The 17,277-nt window shown below is 41.4% G+C and overlaps 1 protein-coding gene across 6 annotated transcripts in view; it reads left to right on the top strand.

Annotated features, from left to right (window-relative positions):
* Positions 1-4,714: 4,714 nt before the first annotated feature.
* Positions 4,715-17,277, top strand: part of IL1RL1 (interleukin 1 receptor like 1) — a 47,513-nt gene continuing 34,950 nt past the window's right edge. Inside the window, exon 1 of one of the 6 annotated variants that reach the window (XM_032997076.2) lies at positions 4,715-5,228. The gene's annotated coding sequence lies outside the window, so the exon portion shown is untranslated. Of the gene's footprint in view, positions 5,229-6,717; positions 6,828-11,164; positions 11,481-17,277 lie in introns of those variants that run through there. The other 5 variants (XM_032997073.2, XM_032997078.2, XM_032997077.2 and 2 more) reach the window with 5 other exon arrangements.

Raw genomic sequence — 17,277 nt, 5'->3', positions numbered from 1 at the left:
TGAATTGGCAAGAATTTTCACGCTCTAGCCTTGAAGAGCATAATCTGTATGCAAATGTGAATTCTGCTTGCATTTTTTTTTTTTTTTTTTTTTTTCCCCCTGAAGTTAAGTAGTTTCTTACATTATCTTTATTGCCAGGATAGCATCTGTCACTGAATTCCTTTCAGCTGGTTCTCAGAAGTGTGTATGCTGTGGAATGTATTTGCTGGGCTGTATTGATGGGAGAGAAAGCAAGGTCCAGGAATGGAACATATGTTTAAAGTGAAAGATTTGCAGTAGCATTTCATGGTACCTTTTCTTTGAGAAGGTCTAGCAAATATTCCTTAGGAGTAGTGTCTCATCCTCCTGGCTGTGGGGTTCACAGCTCTTTAATTTTCCACAGCCTCCATTGACTAGATACTTCTTCTGAGATGTCGCCACGAAAACCGTGAACAGGAGAGATGCATCAGATGAGGTACTATTGTCCTAGTAGATGTTGAATCAGTCTTCTTTGGAAATGCATAATGTTTAGGCTGGAACCTTTAAAAAATAAATTTAGGAACCTGGAGAGTTTAGGTAATCATTTTAAATTTTTCATTGTAAATTTTTCACATTGTGTTTAGACTTAGACTTGCTCAGAAAGGTGTTGAAAATCACACTGTCTTTCAAGGATTTTTTTTCACTTGTGTTTAAAAACAGAACCCTCTTATTTTCCATGTAGAATGAGAGAAGTAATAAAGAAAAGACGTTGAAACTGTGGTAGATTTTTTTCAATTTCCTAATTTCATATGCTTTGGAATAAAAAAATACCAATGACTCCAGGATTTGAAGTACTACAGATAAGTACATTGATTTGCATGGAGTCGTGTTGGGTTTTTTTGTTTGTTCTGTGAATGTGCTATTATGATTTCTTGCCACTTTTTTTCATAGTTCTTTTCAGAGGTTTGCTACAATATATAAGATAATCATTTTCCCACTAAACGAAACTCTGAAAGACTTTTAAGTGAAGACAGATGATTGTGAATCAGCATTTATCTACCTGATACTTTCTTTTAAACAACCATATTTAGTATGATTATGTAGGCATTTTAGTATTCTTGTGTGAAAATGAGCGTGGGAGAAAGGTTTCAGTTATTGTGGTTAATTGTTAGCTAACTACTTGAATGTAGCACGACACGAAGTGGCTTATCCTTTTATCATGAGGCTGTATTTTGAAACTGAATTTTGTCTGTTTTCTCCCTTGGAAACTTTTTTGGCAAGTCACATAGGAAACTACACTATTTTTTGTGATACAATAAAAGAAATCCCATAGAGACAGATGTGCTGATTTCCCTTTATTAAAAAAACCTTTCGCAAACAATTAGTTGGCTAGACGTCTGCTTCTGGAAACTTAGTAGCTTCAGAAGGAAAAGGCAAATGCAATTTAATCTGTGAAAAAAGTATTTGTTCACCACAATGTGGTAGATATATTTCAGTTTATTGTCTATCTCTGCTGACAGAGAAAAGAGCCTGAATGGTTTGTGGTGTAAGATATATTGAAAGCATTCTCTGCACCATTTTTTACTTTTCAACCATAACTGTATGATATTTTTTCTGTTGTCTTCTTCCCATCAATTTATTTGGCACTCCAGATTGCCCTGTTCCTTTCTTGTCTTGTGAGTACCCTGTCTCAAATTTTCTAATTCCATTGCATCTTTCCATCCATACTGTGAGGCTGGGTTTTTTTCCGGGAGACCTTCTTCCTTTCATATTTTTCCTCCCATAACCCACTTTCTTACCTTTATGGCAGACAGTGCTGAGATACAGCCTGTTTCACATTTTAATGTACCCATCCAGGACTGTATTGTCTAACGGATAGAGGCTTACGCGGTGGGGAGGAGCATGTGCTCTGAGCCCAAACCCGGAACGAGTTGTTACAACCTGGTGGAGTCTATGGGATGGCCCCAGACAACACAGCCCTAAATGACTTTCTTTTTTCCCTTTTAATTACCTCCGTGTTGAACCCTACAAGGTAGATGAGCACAAAGGTGCTTTTGCATTTCGCCTTGCTCCCTTGAGCTGCTGCTGGAGGGGGAAGCCCATTCTGCCTTTTGTCCAGAGGCTAGGGTAGTTTAACTGCTATACCTCCTGCCATAGCTTCAGGTAGCCTGAAGATGAAGCAGGCAGAATACAGTTAATGTTTATAAAATCTGGGCTAAGGAGAGACATTTTCTCTCCTGGAAATACTTGAGGATGTATTACATTGTAGAGCTTCAGAAGACAAGTAAGTAAAGTCAGTGGCTGGCACTCCGGAGTACTGCCAGGTCTATGGTTTAGTCATAGATGCTACAGCACACGAACACGGGAGCAACAGAGTTTCCTCCTCCCATCCCTTCACTCGTTATTCCCAAGAGTAAAGGCAAAGTACACAGCTTGATGTGTGTTCTTGTTCTCTTTTAAGATGGGATAATATTCATCAGGATTTGATGCGTTTATTGAGACAAACTGGACATTAGTCACTGAAAGTGAGCCAGAACGTAGTACAAAGCACTTGTGTCCTCAGCCCATTCTAAGGTAGCTTCCCATGTTGTGATCGATTGGAAAAAGGAGTCTGATGTCTGCTGGGCATCAGGGAGCACAGTTAAAAAATACAGCTCATCTGTGACTTCCTCTGAGAGAGCACCTGGCTCACCGGGGCTTTACAGCTGGAGCTGGAGCTCTGCTTGGCAATGACAGTGACTGTCAGGAGTTGGCATTTCACCCCGAAGGAAGGTAGAAAGCTCACCAAGACATTAAAGTGAATTTTCTGCTCCAGAAAGGTTGGATTTGGATTGCTGCTCCAGATCAGATGTCTTAGATGTGTCAGTTCTTTTTGTGGTTCATTTTTGCCCCCAGCCACTCATTTGATCTTGCTGTAAATTTTTTTTTGAGCACAGCAGTGGCTGTAGTAGAAGGGGGATTTTGAACACTGTCACATTAGATTTTTTTTTTTTTTTTTTTTAACACTAAGCGATTTCCCTGATGGGCTTTATTTCTGTTGGCTATTGTTAAAATCCATATTCTCTCTTTCCCTTATCTCACCAGCAATATGTATCAGGGGAGTGCTTCCTTTTTTTGCACTGTCCCTGGTAACACAACCCAGTGCTGCCTCATCTTTCCTCCAGTCTCTAATGCTGATTTTGATCTTTTGTACTTTCTTGCTCAGTTTATATACTGTGAATGTGTGTAGATTACCCTGAAGGATGGGAAGGGACACATTCAAGTTCTTAAGGTATTTTTTCTCTCTTTGAGCACATTGTTTCTAATACCCATATTGTTTGTTTTCTATTTTTCAAATACGTATAACTATTTCTTCTGTTCCATGGAAGTTGGACAAGCAATTGGATTTGGAAAGAAATTCAAGCTACCTACACTTACCCTACCTCTCACTCCTTGGAAGGCACATTCAGACCGTGTCAGCTAGGTCTGTACTTTCTGGGTAAGGTGTGCCACAACCACATAATTTCAAATGGAGCATAGGAGAAACAACTGGCCAAATGAATCTTTGTAGGAGTAAAGAAGTTACAGACAGAAGAGGTTATAAATTCTCCCACTTCTGAAATGGCGAATAAGCAGGGTATTTGGGAGTTACAAAAAAATAAGATTCATCTGTCCCTTTAAAACAGAAAAAAAAATTGGCAGTTAACTTCCCTACATATTGCCTGCAGGAACAAATAGTGAAAAAGCTAAAGAGCTGACTTGACAGGGACACTCACAGTGGGAACGAACTTGTGTGCCATATGTCCCCCTACCATCTGTGTAAGCTCTCTTCTGGGTCGTGACATCTGGTTCTGCTTGATATCTGGCTCCAATTCCTGTATTTTTAGAGTAAACGGGGCTTGATTCTCCTCAGAGACTGAAGAGAATAGACCACATGCTGACTTCTGCAAGAAAAGCCAAGTTTCTTGTAAAAATACGGCTCCTCAGCCTCGATCTGAATGGCTTGGTACACGTATGTATTTAAATGAGCCAAGGATGTGCCAGCACTGTCTGCTGTCACTTCTTAAAAACCACTAACTTTGGCGTGTTTGACACTTTTGGAGGCTTGGGCCATAAAGTTAGTTGGGTACCTAAATCAGGAGATGAACTAGTTTATTATTGAGGAAAGGATCATGTCCAAGAGAGCAGACAACCGAGGATGGGCAAAGATCAGGGGTCTCAGGGTGAGGGTTGGTGAGGGAGTAGGAACATCTGCCGTGGGGACCCCAAACCCTTCAGCAGTGAGCTGCACCAGCCTTGCGCTGTGCAATGTCTCCACCTAGTGATGCCTCAGACTGAAGCTCTTCCATTTTAAAAAAAAGCCACTCTTTAAGTAAGATGGTAACGAAGTTCTGTTGCTAATAATGCCAAGCCACAACACTATTGAAAAAAAAAAAAAAAACACAAAACACTAGGAGGGAGTCAAAAAAAGAAGATACTCTGATGGCTGCTGTTCTGAATTACATTGTAATTATTATTTTTAGTGCTTTTCCCATCCTTTGTAGGAACTAACAAGGAGTTTAGTGGAAAATGAGATTTTTGGCCTTTGAGTCTGTACATCTGTTAATTCACTGACTCAGAATCAATTGCGAAATGGGGAGGAGTTGTCCCCTGTAGAACTGTGTTTCTTTATCAGCCTCCAGCATATGTCAATTAGATGCGACTGCTTTATGTTGAGCAACACTTCCCATGGATTATTCCAAGAAAAAGACTGTGAATGGAGACCACTTCATCTGGGATCTGCATTCCAGGAGATCAGCTGCGCATGCTGGCTGGGGGACCATTACCAGCCCTGAGCTCCCCTGGCAATTGAGAGACCCACAGATCACTTGACTTGGTAAACTATGGAGAATTTGTGCCTAATGTAACTATCATCTAGCCTACTGAGGTGGGAACAAATGGATCCAGTGGTCACAGGATAAGAAAATCTTGGGAGTCTGGAGTGCTGAAGTGTTTGTAGAACCTAAGTCTGCAGATGGACAGGAGGCAAAATTCAGTAGTCCTGGAGTCCTTGGCGAAGAATTCCCTCAGGGCTGCCATCAGAGAGGAGCAGTCAGATGAATTATAAGGACCATCCAAAACTGAATGTTCCTGAGAGCAGGAAGCACTGGCCAGTTCTTCCTGGCTCTGATGATTTGGGAGTCCAATTTCACAGCAGTCTCTCTGACACCTTAAATGATCAGTCTCCATTCCTTGCCTTGGATGGTGTGCCCAGGCCCCAAGGGACCTTGTAAGCCTACTTTTCCCTTCTGGTATGTAGACCTCTTTTTTTTTTTTTTATTATTTTTTTTTTTAAATTAATCCATGGTTGTATGGTTTGTAAGTTGAAGAGAGTTTGCAAAATGGATTTGGTGGTTTCAAAGCCTATCTAGAACAGTTGCAAAAATCTACATGGAGCAAAATTTTGCACTTGGATTAATGCCTGTCTTAAGATAATATTCTCAATAATATTTCTATTAATGTTAATATTAATAATAAATGCAGCCAAATAAATAATCCTGCCATGGCTCAGGCAAAATGATTCTGAGTTCCAGAACTAATGGTGAAGATGAAACTTTGCAGAAAGCGATTAAAGCAATTAGCACAGGATGGCTGGGGCAGAGTGGTTCATAATGCTATCATCAACTCAAGGAGCTCTCAGTAGTAGTCAGATTTTGTAGCAAGCACTCAGATGGAAATTCTTAAAGTGTCGTAGGAGTGTACTCATTAGGATACATGAAGGTCATCTGATGATAGAAGAGTCCAAGAACAACCCCAGGCATGCTTTGCGTGTAGGCCCTCACGTGTACGGTGCTGCCAGAGCTGAAATTTTTTGCTCCAGCTGTGGGGAGGCTATGAGCAGTCACTGGTATCCTGGGGGAGGCTGGAAGTTATGGGAGAGAGGGGCTCTCAGTGGGCTTGGTGGGGCTTCAGGAATCTGGGAGCCAGGCCGTGCACTTGTTTCTCTTCTTTTTCAGTCTCCCTCTCTTTTCCTTGAAACCCACCAAAAGAGGCTGTCTCTTGTTTACTTCATACTCAGGGGCATGCAGCTGCTTCTCTCAAAAAACAACCACCTTACTCACATGCCTGTACTTCTGAGTTACAACAGGTCCTAGCTAGAACAGGGCTAGAGTGCTCCAGAAGGCAGACACTATATATATTTCTCCCAAAGATGTGAATAATACAGGGTAGTGGCCATTTCCATTTATGGAGTAGGGTCCTGGAGGGTAGTATGAGATGGTCTTCCACAGGAAATAAAATGAGAATTCGTGGCCATACTGTAATGTGGGTTATATCAAAGTCTATATTTTGTAAAATAAAACATGCCGTTTTAAAAAATAACCATATGACTTGTTCTTTGGCAGCTAAAAACTGTCTCAACTGAATAAGAGGCTAATTGGAAAAATTGCTTGTAGTGCTTTAAAATTGTTTGGCCAATTTGACCTGCACTTGGCAGCATTATAAAGACCTTGTGGCCTGGCCTGGCCTTGCCTGGGGGAGGAGAAGGGAGGAAGTGGGGAGGAATAAAGCCAGCAGCACCCTACATAATTACTGATTAAGATCATGTGTAGCATGTTGAGCTACTTGTGGGACATGTGAGGCAGCAAAGTGCTGTTTTATCTTTGTACGTACCTCTAACCACAAATGTACTTACTACGAGTATATTTCACTGCTCTTGGCTTTTCTCTTTGAAGATAATTCCAGTCAGCCTGATGATCTTCTTCTGATTTCCTGAGCGGGGCCACCTCCTGGATCACCATGTTTCTCTCACAAGACCTGGTGTTGTGGAAATTCCCTTGCCTTAGATGCAGAACAGAATTTTTCTTCCCCTGAAGGCTCCTGGTTTGTTGTCAGCAAAGTATTTTCAAGCAGTGAGTACAGGGCACTTTTGAGGGGAGCTGTAGAAGCAGTTATTTTTGATCTACCCTGAAAACTTGCCCCTGTATTTCCTAACAGAGTGCAGGATGTACCCATCTGCAGGTGATCCTATATGCCTTGGAGGGGAAAATGAGGCTTTTGACATGCAATGAAGTTTGCTTACAGATGCTGTGAGTCTGCCTGTTCCTCCAGCTAGGGGCTTGTAAGGGCTGGAGGGAGACGTGCTGGCTGCAGTAGCTCCAGCTGACCAGTTCCTCAGGCCAAGAGCTGTCTCACAGCCAAAAGACCAAGTTTGCTTACAAGGGCTGCTGAGAAAAAAAGAGGAACAACAAACACTGGAGAAGAGCATGAGAAATGCTCTGTGGAGTCAGGCCAGCAGCTGTCTTCAGCAGCGGTGAAAGGAGCTGCTGAAAATCCAACTGATAGCTCCACAGCAGCCCCAGGCCGCTGGGCTGGCTCTCCAACTGCCGAGGTAGCCGGGTAGGTTGCTGCTACCTTCTCACCTCATTGCCTGGCCTCAGTGTGCTCCAGCTTCTGGTGGGATGCTCTGTCGTCGCTGGAAAAGGGTGATGTTTCTGGAGGCTCAGGTGGGCATCCAAGCTGAAGTCACCCTTGCTCCGGTGCTGCGCCTGCATGGACAGCCTCCCAAGGGTGCTGGCTCCAGCTGCACCTCTTGTTGCTGTCTGCTGAAGCCAACTTGGCTCCTGTGCTGTGGCCGTGTCACTTCTGTGCTGGGCCCACCCTGTAGACTGCTCAGGTCGGATTCCGGGCCTGTCATCCTTAGTGCTTCCTCAGGCACTCCCTCAAGGCCAAGGAGTGGAGTCAACAGCAGGCAGGCCCCTAAAAAGAGCCCTTCCTGTAGACCAGAGATGCTCCCACCTGAAGTCTCTCTCCTCTTGCTTGATCTGGCCTTACCAAGCTGCAGCACTGGTGGTAGAGACACCTTGTGCTGGCTGGCTAATGGATTTTTGTCCCCACCAGCTGTTAGCTAAGACTAGCCGGGCTGTTTTAGTGTCGCGAGCTTCAGAACGCAGGGCTGGTTGAACAAAAGCGAGTGACATCATCGTGTAGGTTCTCCTGGAGATCTTGGGGTGTTCTGAGCTCTCGGCATGCTCTGGTCTCCCGTCTGCCTGTCAGCAGGGAGCTGTGCACATTTGCAGCTGCTGGGCCATGGGTAATTCTCAGACTACGTGGATTTTATCACCCTTCCTCAAGATATGAAATGTCAATTCCACAGAAACCCTGGGGTCAGGATAACATTCCGGTGTCTGAACCCTGATGTTTCTTTAGTATTTTGTTTCATTTTTCCCCTCTGTAGCAACAAACAAAACCCCATGTGTTACCTGCTGGGTTTTGTGTAGCTTGTTTGGCCTGTGTTGCTCCAGTATTTCATGGCATTTTGCCACTGTCTGTAGCAATAGGTGTCAAATGAAATTGTGCATTTACAGTGAGATGCTTTTATCATGCTTACTCAGCAAATGTTTAGATGCGGGCAGGCTGTTGACTTTCTCTCTTGAGTGAAAGAGAGGTTTTTGTGCTTCCTGCAAAGTCTGTTGCCATCGGTAGGAAAGTCCTCAGTGTGAAGTATTAGAACCCAAACACTGTTCTGTAAGCCTTGAAAACTACACAGATCAGAGCTTATTTCCATTCAGGTATAATAATACTGAGTTGGTCTGTTGTTATTGCATAACATAATTAACCACATCCTCTCCCAGAAAAACAGTAGAGCTCTCTTTCCTTATTAAGGTGACTTTGGACTCTGGAAAGTATTAAACCAGTCAACTTTTCTCTTGAAGAAAACAGCGTTCTTCGTTGGTTCTTGGTTAGCAAACAGTCATGCAACATGAAGTTACCAGAGAAATGTCTGCAGGCATCATGCTGGTGCAGCCATCCAGTGCAGCTGGATATCAGAATTGTGACACTTTTTTGCTGCTCTTCTGGCATGGTCTCGCAGGTGCTTATTTCCTGCCCTTACAAGTTTGGACTTTCCTGCTCCCTCTGTCTGTCCACACGTGCTCCAAGGCTGCCCTTTCTATTGTGCCAGCACAGCTGCCTGTCTGTGAAACCAAACCAGCTGAGAATAACTGCTTTTGTTGTTCTTCTTGGCCAGATATTTCTTAGGCAGATCTGTATTCTGAACTGTCTGCCATCTTGGAACATAATTTTTTTTTTTTTTTTTTTTTTCTGGCACAGGAGAGGGAGGGAAGGCAAGGGTGGATGATTAGGATGGTGTGAGAAGCACTGATCCTAAAGCACAGACTTGGTAGGGTTAAGCAGCTGTTCGATGGTCTGTGTTCTTGTGACTATACTGCTTCCAGCACTCAGGTATGGTCTTTTGGAGCCCCCTCTGTAGATGGCAGTATTGTCTCTCTTCTCTGGCCACATGTTTGGCTTTTAAGGATTTTTTTCTATGCATTGCATCTGATGGACTTTTAGTTGCCCTGGTCAAGGAGCTGAGCAAAAAAGGTCGTATCCCACAGTAAGCAGCATGGTCTGAGACACCAGCTTCTGAGGAGGGGTATTTTCTGCAGTGAACACAACCTTTCTTATGTTTTTACCCATTCCTTTATCAAGCTTCAGCACAATCTCAGTGCTGTCCATCCAGCACATTAAAGAGAAAAATATGATGGATCTTCAGGAAGGAGACATCAGCCTTGTGTAACTCCTGCCAGATGGCACAAAAGAAGTGGGAAGTCCACATGGGTTCCTGGAGAGACCTGACTTGGAGGAGAGATCCAATAGGAGATGAATAAACAGACAAAACATAGCAGGCTCAGGAAATTCCTGGTGCTGAGAGCGACTGGAGACTAGGAGAGTACTGAGGTGGAGTTATGGTATATGTTGGATGTGATCTTACTCTTTATTTTTCTTAAAAGTCCTTACTACAGAAGAATTACTGTGCTAGATGGTCTGAACCAGCAGAGCTGTTGTCATATTTCTATGACTTGGGCTATAAAAGCAGTACAAGGATAGAACTATTCCATTAAGGTTTGCTACCACTGCTGTTGACGAGCATTCTTTCACATTTTTTTTTTTATTTTTTTTTATTTTTCATGTACTTTATTGATGGTTTAATTCCATAAATGGCAAGTCTTGGAAGGAATTATCTTGTCTGAATTGTAGACTCTTTGAAATTCATCATTGTCTACTTCTTTTGTTCATCACCGCCTGTTCTTTTGTGTCAACAAAGTTTGTTGTCATTGTCCATTACATTGCCTCAACAGGCTCCACAGATGCTTTTTATTCTTCTGAGAGTTTGTCATTTTGCCATGTTTTCAGTAACCCCAGCTATCTGTTGATTCGAGATCTCATATTTCCATTGTTTGTGGCAGTAAATTTATTCTTTGTCTTTTCAAGCTTTAATGGACCATCTGAAGGGACTCTGTTGGTGAAAACCACCTGGAAACATTTTGCTAGAGTGGGTTCTACTTCTTTTGTCATCACTATTCTATTATCTTAGTCTCTGGAACATAAGTATTTATTTTGTCTTAATGCATATGATACTTTACTGCTTCCTATTGAGTATTACATTTTCAGTGAAACTTGTAGGTGTTTCTTCTTTCTCGTTAATTTACTTAGAATTTCAGTCATAAGAAGTTAGCTCCTTCTTTCCAGACATTGTTTGACTCAAATGACCAAAACATTAGAAATGGAAGTTAGTAATAAATGAGCATGTTGGCCTACAGGGAGTTCAGTTGACTCTGGCATATATAAAGAATGAAAAAAAAAAAAAAAAAAAAAAGTACCTGGGACCTCACAGACTCTTCTGTTGGCATGGTGCAGGGAGATGCATGGAGTAGACATAAATGCAGTTATAACAGTGTATTTGGAACTGAACTTTTCCTAGACTCAATATGAGCCTTTGAATAGTTATGACAAATACTACCTACCATCTCCTTACATTCCGCCTTTTTAGCTATGATGGTAAGTGGAGGAATTGTCCTTAACAGTGATGTGCAGATGTTATTTAATGGTAGGATTTGCATTCTAGGCTGTTTTGCAGCTGAAAGGAGCAAAAACAGCTAGAAAAAGAAAAAGAAGAAGAAAAAGAAAAAGGAAAAGGAAAAGAAAAAGGAAAAGGAAAAGAAGAAGGAAAAAGAAAAGAAGAAAAGAAAAAGGAAAGGAAATGAAAGGAAAGGAAAGGAAAGGAAAGGAAAAAGGAAAAAGGAAAAAGGAAAAAAGAGAAAAAAAAAAAAGAAAAAAGAAAAAAAAAAAAGAAAAAAGAAAAAAGAAAAAAGAAAAAAAAAAAGAAAAAAGAAAAAAGAAAAAAAAAAAGAAAAAAGAAAAAAGAAAAGAATTACTAATTTCCACTTTAACTGGAACATAAGAAATATTTACTGGCAAATGGAATTTCCAGTAAGGAGTTAGAGGTGAAGTTGATGGAAGAAATGATTACAGGTGGGAAGCTAAATGATCGGTTGACTGAAAGGAAACGTAACTGAAAGGTGTGCCCACTGGAGTGTACAATCTCAGGGTGGTTTTTTTTTTTGCACATAATCTCATTCCTCTTCATGACGGCTAGAAGAGGCCATAGTAACATTTGTTACAATACATAGTCATGCATTTTAAAGTTTCTTCTTCTGGAATCTGCTGAGCAGAGATGTGTCCCTGCTTTCCTCGTGCTGTTTCTTGAAAATGTAGTTGAGGTATGTTCTGTTATGCTGGGTTGATATGCTAATCTTCTGTTGTGGTGAATGTGCTGGAAAATACAACACAGTCGTTCATTTTCTAATTCTTTTGCTGGGTGTATGTAGTTTCCATCTAGATTTAAAGTGTTTACAGAGAATTAATTTTTCTTTGATTTAGATTTTCTCGTTAGACACATTCTTGTAGTGTAACTCAGTATTTTCTGAAATTTCATAAACTGCTCCAGAAAGACAACACAAACTGAACAGAATATTTTTAGCGAGAATAATAACTCAAGGATTTTAGTATCTCCCAGCTGTGTTTCAGAGAGTATATAATGTAGCAATTGCTTTACAGATATGTTTCCTTCACTGGCTTATCAGCCACACAGTTGCTGTTCTATTTATGACTACTTTTAAACTGTGTCTTTCCATCTTTTAGCATATGAATTCATAGAAAAAGAGTGCTTGTGGTAGTGATATGGAGTGAGATTAAATAGATTTTCTGGGTTTATTTCATATGATAGACTGCCATTTCTGCTGAGCTCTTAAAAATCAAACTTTGTGGCTACCCAAAGGTCAGATCTGACACCTTAGGTTTTTCTGGGGCAGAAAACCAATCAGACAGAAACTTTACGCTGACTTAACAGTATCGCCAAGCTTTGTGATAGCAGCAGGATGAAAGCCTGTGGAAAGAGCTCGCCACACAAGCACCCTCATTCAGAAAACTTCTGTTTGTCTGAGGAAATTAGTATAAATTAATTTGCAGGTATCACAGAAGTATCTGCTAGCCTGCAACATCTTTAAAGTAAGAAAACAGTCATTCTTATTACTGTCTGGATGTGCAGTGTTTGGACACAGGCTGTAACACTCACCCGTGTGCAATTATCTGAACAAACCATGCAGGGTGGCTGGCACTTGCTTGGGAGTCCAGTACCTGGTGCACACATGGGATGAAGAGTACGTAAGGGCTTACATGCCATGATTTGTCAGTCTTCGAAGGACAGATATTCACTGAACTCATACACATTTTTATTATCTTAAAATCATTTTTATTACTTCTACTTCCGCATTAGAGATGTTTATGTACCCTGAGAAATTCCAACATGTCCAAATTAGGTAATAAAATTAAGTATCTTTGCATTTTCCTTCTTTTAGGCCTACTTGCTTCAACTGCTCTTTTGTAAAAAGGAGGTGGAATATGGTTTATCTCTGACACTAAGGTGTAGTTTCCTCAGCAACAGAGGGGCCCAGAAGTGCCCAAAGCCCTTGTTTTTACATGCATGTTTTTTTCCCAGATTCCCTACTTTAATGCAAATGGAGCCTGCAGTTGGTTGGTGGCCCTGTCAAGTTACATAATGTGTCTGTAGTCTAGACCTCACCTCTGTGGAACAATGTTTGCTTCATATTTCAGTGGCAATTTGACCACAAGATAGGTTTCATTTCCTATTGCACTCACATAGTGCTGAGTGACCAGTTTAAAAAAAAAAAAAAAAAGGTAGAGTGATGGTCAGTGAGGCAATGCCTATAATGGAAGAGTGTGGCTCCAGAGCTGCAGCTCATGCTGCTGAGAAGGATGCCCATGGGCCCTAATACCTAGCACAGGTGAGTGAACTAGGTGAGGTTTCAACAGAGCTCAGAGTTGTGGTACTTAAGTGGCTAGTAAGAAACACCAAAGAAGAGACTCTGCAGGAAGGTCTGTTTCCCAAAAGACCTTTGACACATCACTGAAACTGGGATTTGGAACAGGAAGCTATCCCTTGGCATAAAATAATAGGTTTCTTTGCTTAGAAATTAAAAAACTTGCCACCTTACATTTATTCTCAGTGCTCAAAATCCATCAGTTTCATTGGCTTCTCTCTGGAGAAGCATTTTTCTATATCTTTGCATTTCTCTATATTTCTTAGCCACAAAGAATGGAAACCTGTTATTGTGAGCCTCTTTATTTTTGGCAGATTTTTCTGCTCCAAAGCAAGAACAAAGGGGAGGAAAGGAATGAGCCTTTTCAGAAAGCACAACTTGAGGCTTTATGGGAACAGATGTCTAGGCTCTGCAGGAATTCCTGGTTTCGGGGAAGGAAAATTGCTCTTTCGGCTCTTAGCAGAATTATTAATCACAGTATTTGTGAGATTAAATGAAATAAATGACAAAAAAAAACCCCAAAACAAACAAAAAAATGATTACCAATGCAATAAGAGTTATCTCATTTTTTTGTGTTTCTTCTGTTTCACCATTCATGTGAGAAGATAAGAACTATCATACCAGCTTGCACAACCTCCCCCATCTCCAAGTCTTTATCCTGTTACTAACCAAAAGCACAAGCTATCAAAACCAGAGAAAGCATAGGATGATGAACCCTGCCAGTACCAATCATGTGGGAGGTGCATCCTCAGTTTAAGGTAGCTTTTCCAACAGCATCTTAAATGGTGATCGATGTAGCCCTCCTTCCTAAATTTGAGTCATGTCTTTAGAACTGAGCTGTGCATCTACTTTTGACACCTCCATGTGGCAATTAGATTCTGGTTTTATTTATGTGAAAGAGTACTGTTCTCTGCTTTAACCACGTGCCTGGTCATTTCTTTCATCACGAGCAGGACTGAAAATTCATTCCCTATGCAATTTTTCGTAGTGCTGAAAGTCTTCCCTTTTCTTAGCTGCAGAGTGCCAGCCAATTTGGTTTATTCTTGCAGCAAATGCCTTCTGTACCTCTGATATCTTTACTGCTCTTTTTAGTAACTTTTTTCATGCTTTTATATCCTTGTTGTCACTGGCAAACAGAATTACATCCAGTGCTCAAGATAAGGATATGTTGCATCAGTATAATAACATTTCCTGTTTTGTTCTCTGTTCTTTTGCTAAGAATTTCTCACAATCTTTTTGCTCTCTTGGCAGCGGCTGAAAATGAGGCTGTTTTCAGAGAAAATCCAAAATAACCCTAAAATGTCCTTTCCAGGTAGTGAAAGCTGATCTCTTACTTTGTGTTGGAAAGATTATTTCTCTGAGAACAGTGCTTTGTGTAGATCAATGGCTAACAATAACAAACCAAATAAAGCTACAGGACACCTGATCTCATGGGATTTCCCATGAAAATGTATCCAGTGTCCAAACCCAATCATTCTGCTACAGAACTGACTGAGTGGCCTTTGCATTTCAATTAATTTCCCAGGATCTAAGAAACTTCCAATATTTGGGTCCTGTTCTAGAGCCCCAGTCCTGGACTGGTGTGTCTGGGAGCTGCAGGTAGTTATTGTGGCTGTTGGGCTCCAGCGTGTGAGGCTGTGATGTGTTGAGAGGAGGGCAGAGAGACATACATGCTCGTGTTGTACAGTGCAGAGCACTTTCTTCACTGCTAATGTGGGAGGTCTCAGACAAGCTTGCTTCTGGAGGCTATTAGCTGTGGAGCATAAGTCTAAGAACAGTTTTGCCTATGGTCATGGACTCTGAGAACAATCAGGCAGGAGCGCTTGAAACCTGCAGCTCTTAAAGGCACTGAGGCCTTCAGGAGATGCTGGGAGACTGTGCAAGCTCTGCTGCTGGCCATGGAAATGAGGGAGAAGAGAGGTGTTTCTAACTGAACACTCCTGGATAAAAAACCAGACATGAACTGGCCTCCATTTCTGGCTGAATCCATGCTGAAGACTCATATATCTAGTGTAGGCATTGATTAGCTGTGGGTTAACCTCCTCCTCTGGGGGAGCTTGTGCTCCACTGCCTCAGAGAGCTACCTCCCAGATGTCATCCATGGACCCTAAATCCACAGAATAAATGGCTTTTAAAAAGTGCTTGCGTAACATGAAGTGACTCTACCATTCAGCACTGAATTCCCGTGTAGTAGTGAATTACCCATATTATACCGCTTACGTCCTATAAAGCAGATGGGGCAGGGCTTCTCCTGTGTCTTCTCAGGAACTGCTGCTTCTTATTGGCACCTGGCAGACCAAATTGTTGCACACAGAACTCTCAAATCTGGGAAGTGTCCCTGGTGAAGATCTGCCTGGGATTGCAACAGGCTGCAGATTTCTACAGATTGTTTTCCATGTAGAATCCTACAGAAATGAGGAGTTTGACCTGGGGGACAATAGAAAGGTGAGCAATTGATATGCTAAGACTGTGTAATGCAGGGGAAGTAGGCATGATGAGAACAAATAGCTCATTTCAGATTCATTGGAAAAGAAGCTTGTTTCCTGAAACAGCTTATCTCCCAAGAAGACTTGCAGGAAATCATGTGGAGAGCTGCAAGAAGGTTTTCCATAAATAGAGGAGTTCTGGTTAGTAAGGGGAGAGAAGGTTGTGTTGAGTTTATATTTTTATATAAAACATATGAAAACAAGCCTGAGACTTCAGGTAATAAATACTGAAAGGAACTCTGCATGTCATTTAGTATCTCTACAGCTTAAAGAGATAGGCAACTGTCTATATTCTCAATTTTTTTTGCAGTTGGCCAAATGGGGTACATACAGTTCTACAATAAGCAGCCCACTTGCTGACATACTCTGTCCTAGTTGCCATGTAACTCGCTGCTGCGAGCCAGGGCCAGAGAAGGTTTTCATGCTTACAGCCCTCCCTGCTTTGACAGGCGCTCTAAGGTCTAAGGATTAGGTGCTCTAAGGATTTCAGAACTCCAGCAGGAGGATCCCTGGGGTCTGGACATCTGCCTGCTTCAACTGTAGAAAAACTAAGAAAAATGTTGATTTTTTTTTATTCTAGAAAAAATAAATCAGGTGACATTTGCTTTTCATAGGGAAAGCTCAGAAGAGTTCTAGTTGTCATGAGAAGCCTTGTTTTTCTTTCCAAAATGTTTGAAACTATCAGGGAATGCAAACTCCAAGTTGCATCCAGATCTGATAGTAAATAAGTATCACAAAACATGTTCTTCTAAAAACCCAGCCTATAACCTATAGAAAAAAATATTTTCTTAAATGGTGAAATTATCAAAAATATAAATAATTTTTATAATAAATCTCTGCTCTTGCATGCTGCCAGTATGTCACGACCTTCTTTTAGCAGTGAGACATTAACTTCCAGTAATTCATATAGGTTAAGGAATAAACAAGACTATTTAGTACGAAGTAATTATAAACTCAACAAATTATCTTCAATGACTTTCCAGAGAATCTCAGTTCATTTTAGTTATGTAAATTAATAAGAACTGTGTCTTTTGCATCTGAGTTATGATTTCCAGAATGCCATGTATTTGTAGAAGTTTCTTCCTAAGAAATCACGTAAAAAAACCTCCTTATTCTCAGGGAAGAGTTCAGATAGGAACAACAGTGAAGTGCTGAATAATTTTCTGTTTCCACAGTACTGGGAAATAGAGTGGGTGCTGCACAAGAGGAGGCGTGCACTCCAAGGGGAGGGTTGGCTCTGAGGTCCTGGGACTTCTGGAATTAGTCTATGTTGTTGCACCAAGCAAGGACCTCTTGGATCTAATGATCTTCGACTTAAAATTTGGAAGGTTTCACTTAGGTGCATCTTGTCTCTGCCCTAAAGTTATTTAGACACAGGAGGGCTGGTTTATTCAGTTTTTCTTTTGTGGATAAGCTTTGGATTGGTTTCCTGCCCAAAGATGCTTGCCTGCTCAGACTCACTCTCATCTCTGCAGTGTAAGGCGTTGTGGCATCCAAGGACAGGACCACCTGTGGGAATGGAAGATCCTGGAGACTCAGCAGAGTATTTTTATTTCTGTAAGAGCAACAGATGTACTGCACCGATCCTCTCTCTGGTGGGCTTTGTGGTCTCCCCACAGGGATCCTGCTGGCGGCCCGGTGACATTCAGAACAGCTGCTGTTATTTTCGTGCTGGCTGGCTGTATGCAGCC

Source organism: Tyto alba, unplaced genomic scaffold, assembly GCF_018691265.1.
Source record: "Tyto alba isolate M040663 unplaced genomic scaffold, T.alba_DEE_v4.0 Super-Scaffold_45, whole genome shotgun sequence".
Classification (NCBI taxonomy): domain Eukaryota; kingdom Metazoa; phylum Chordata; class Aves; order Strigiformes; family Tytonidae; genus Tyto; species Tyto alba.
The sequence above is the reverse complement of the archived record's forward strand: the minus strand, read 5'-3'. Positions and strand labels throughout refer to the sequence as shown.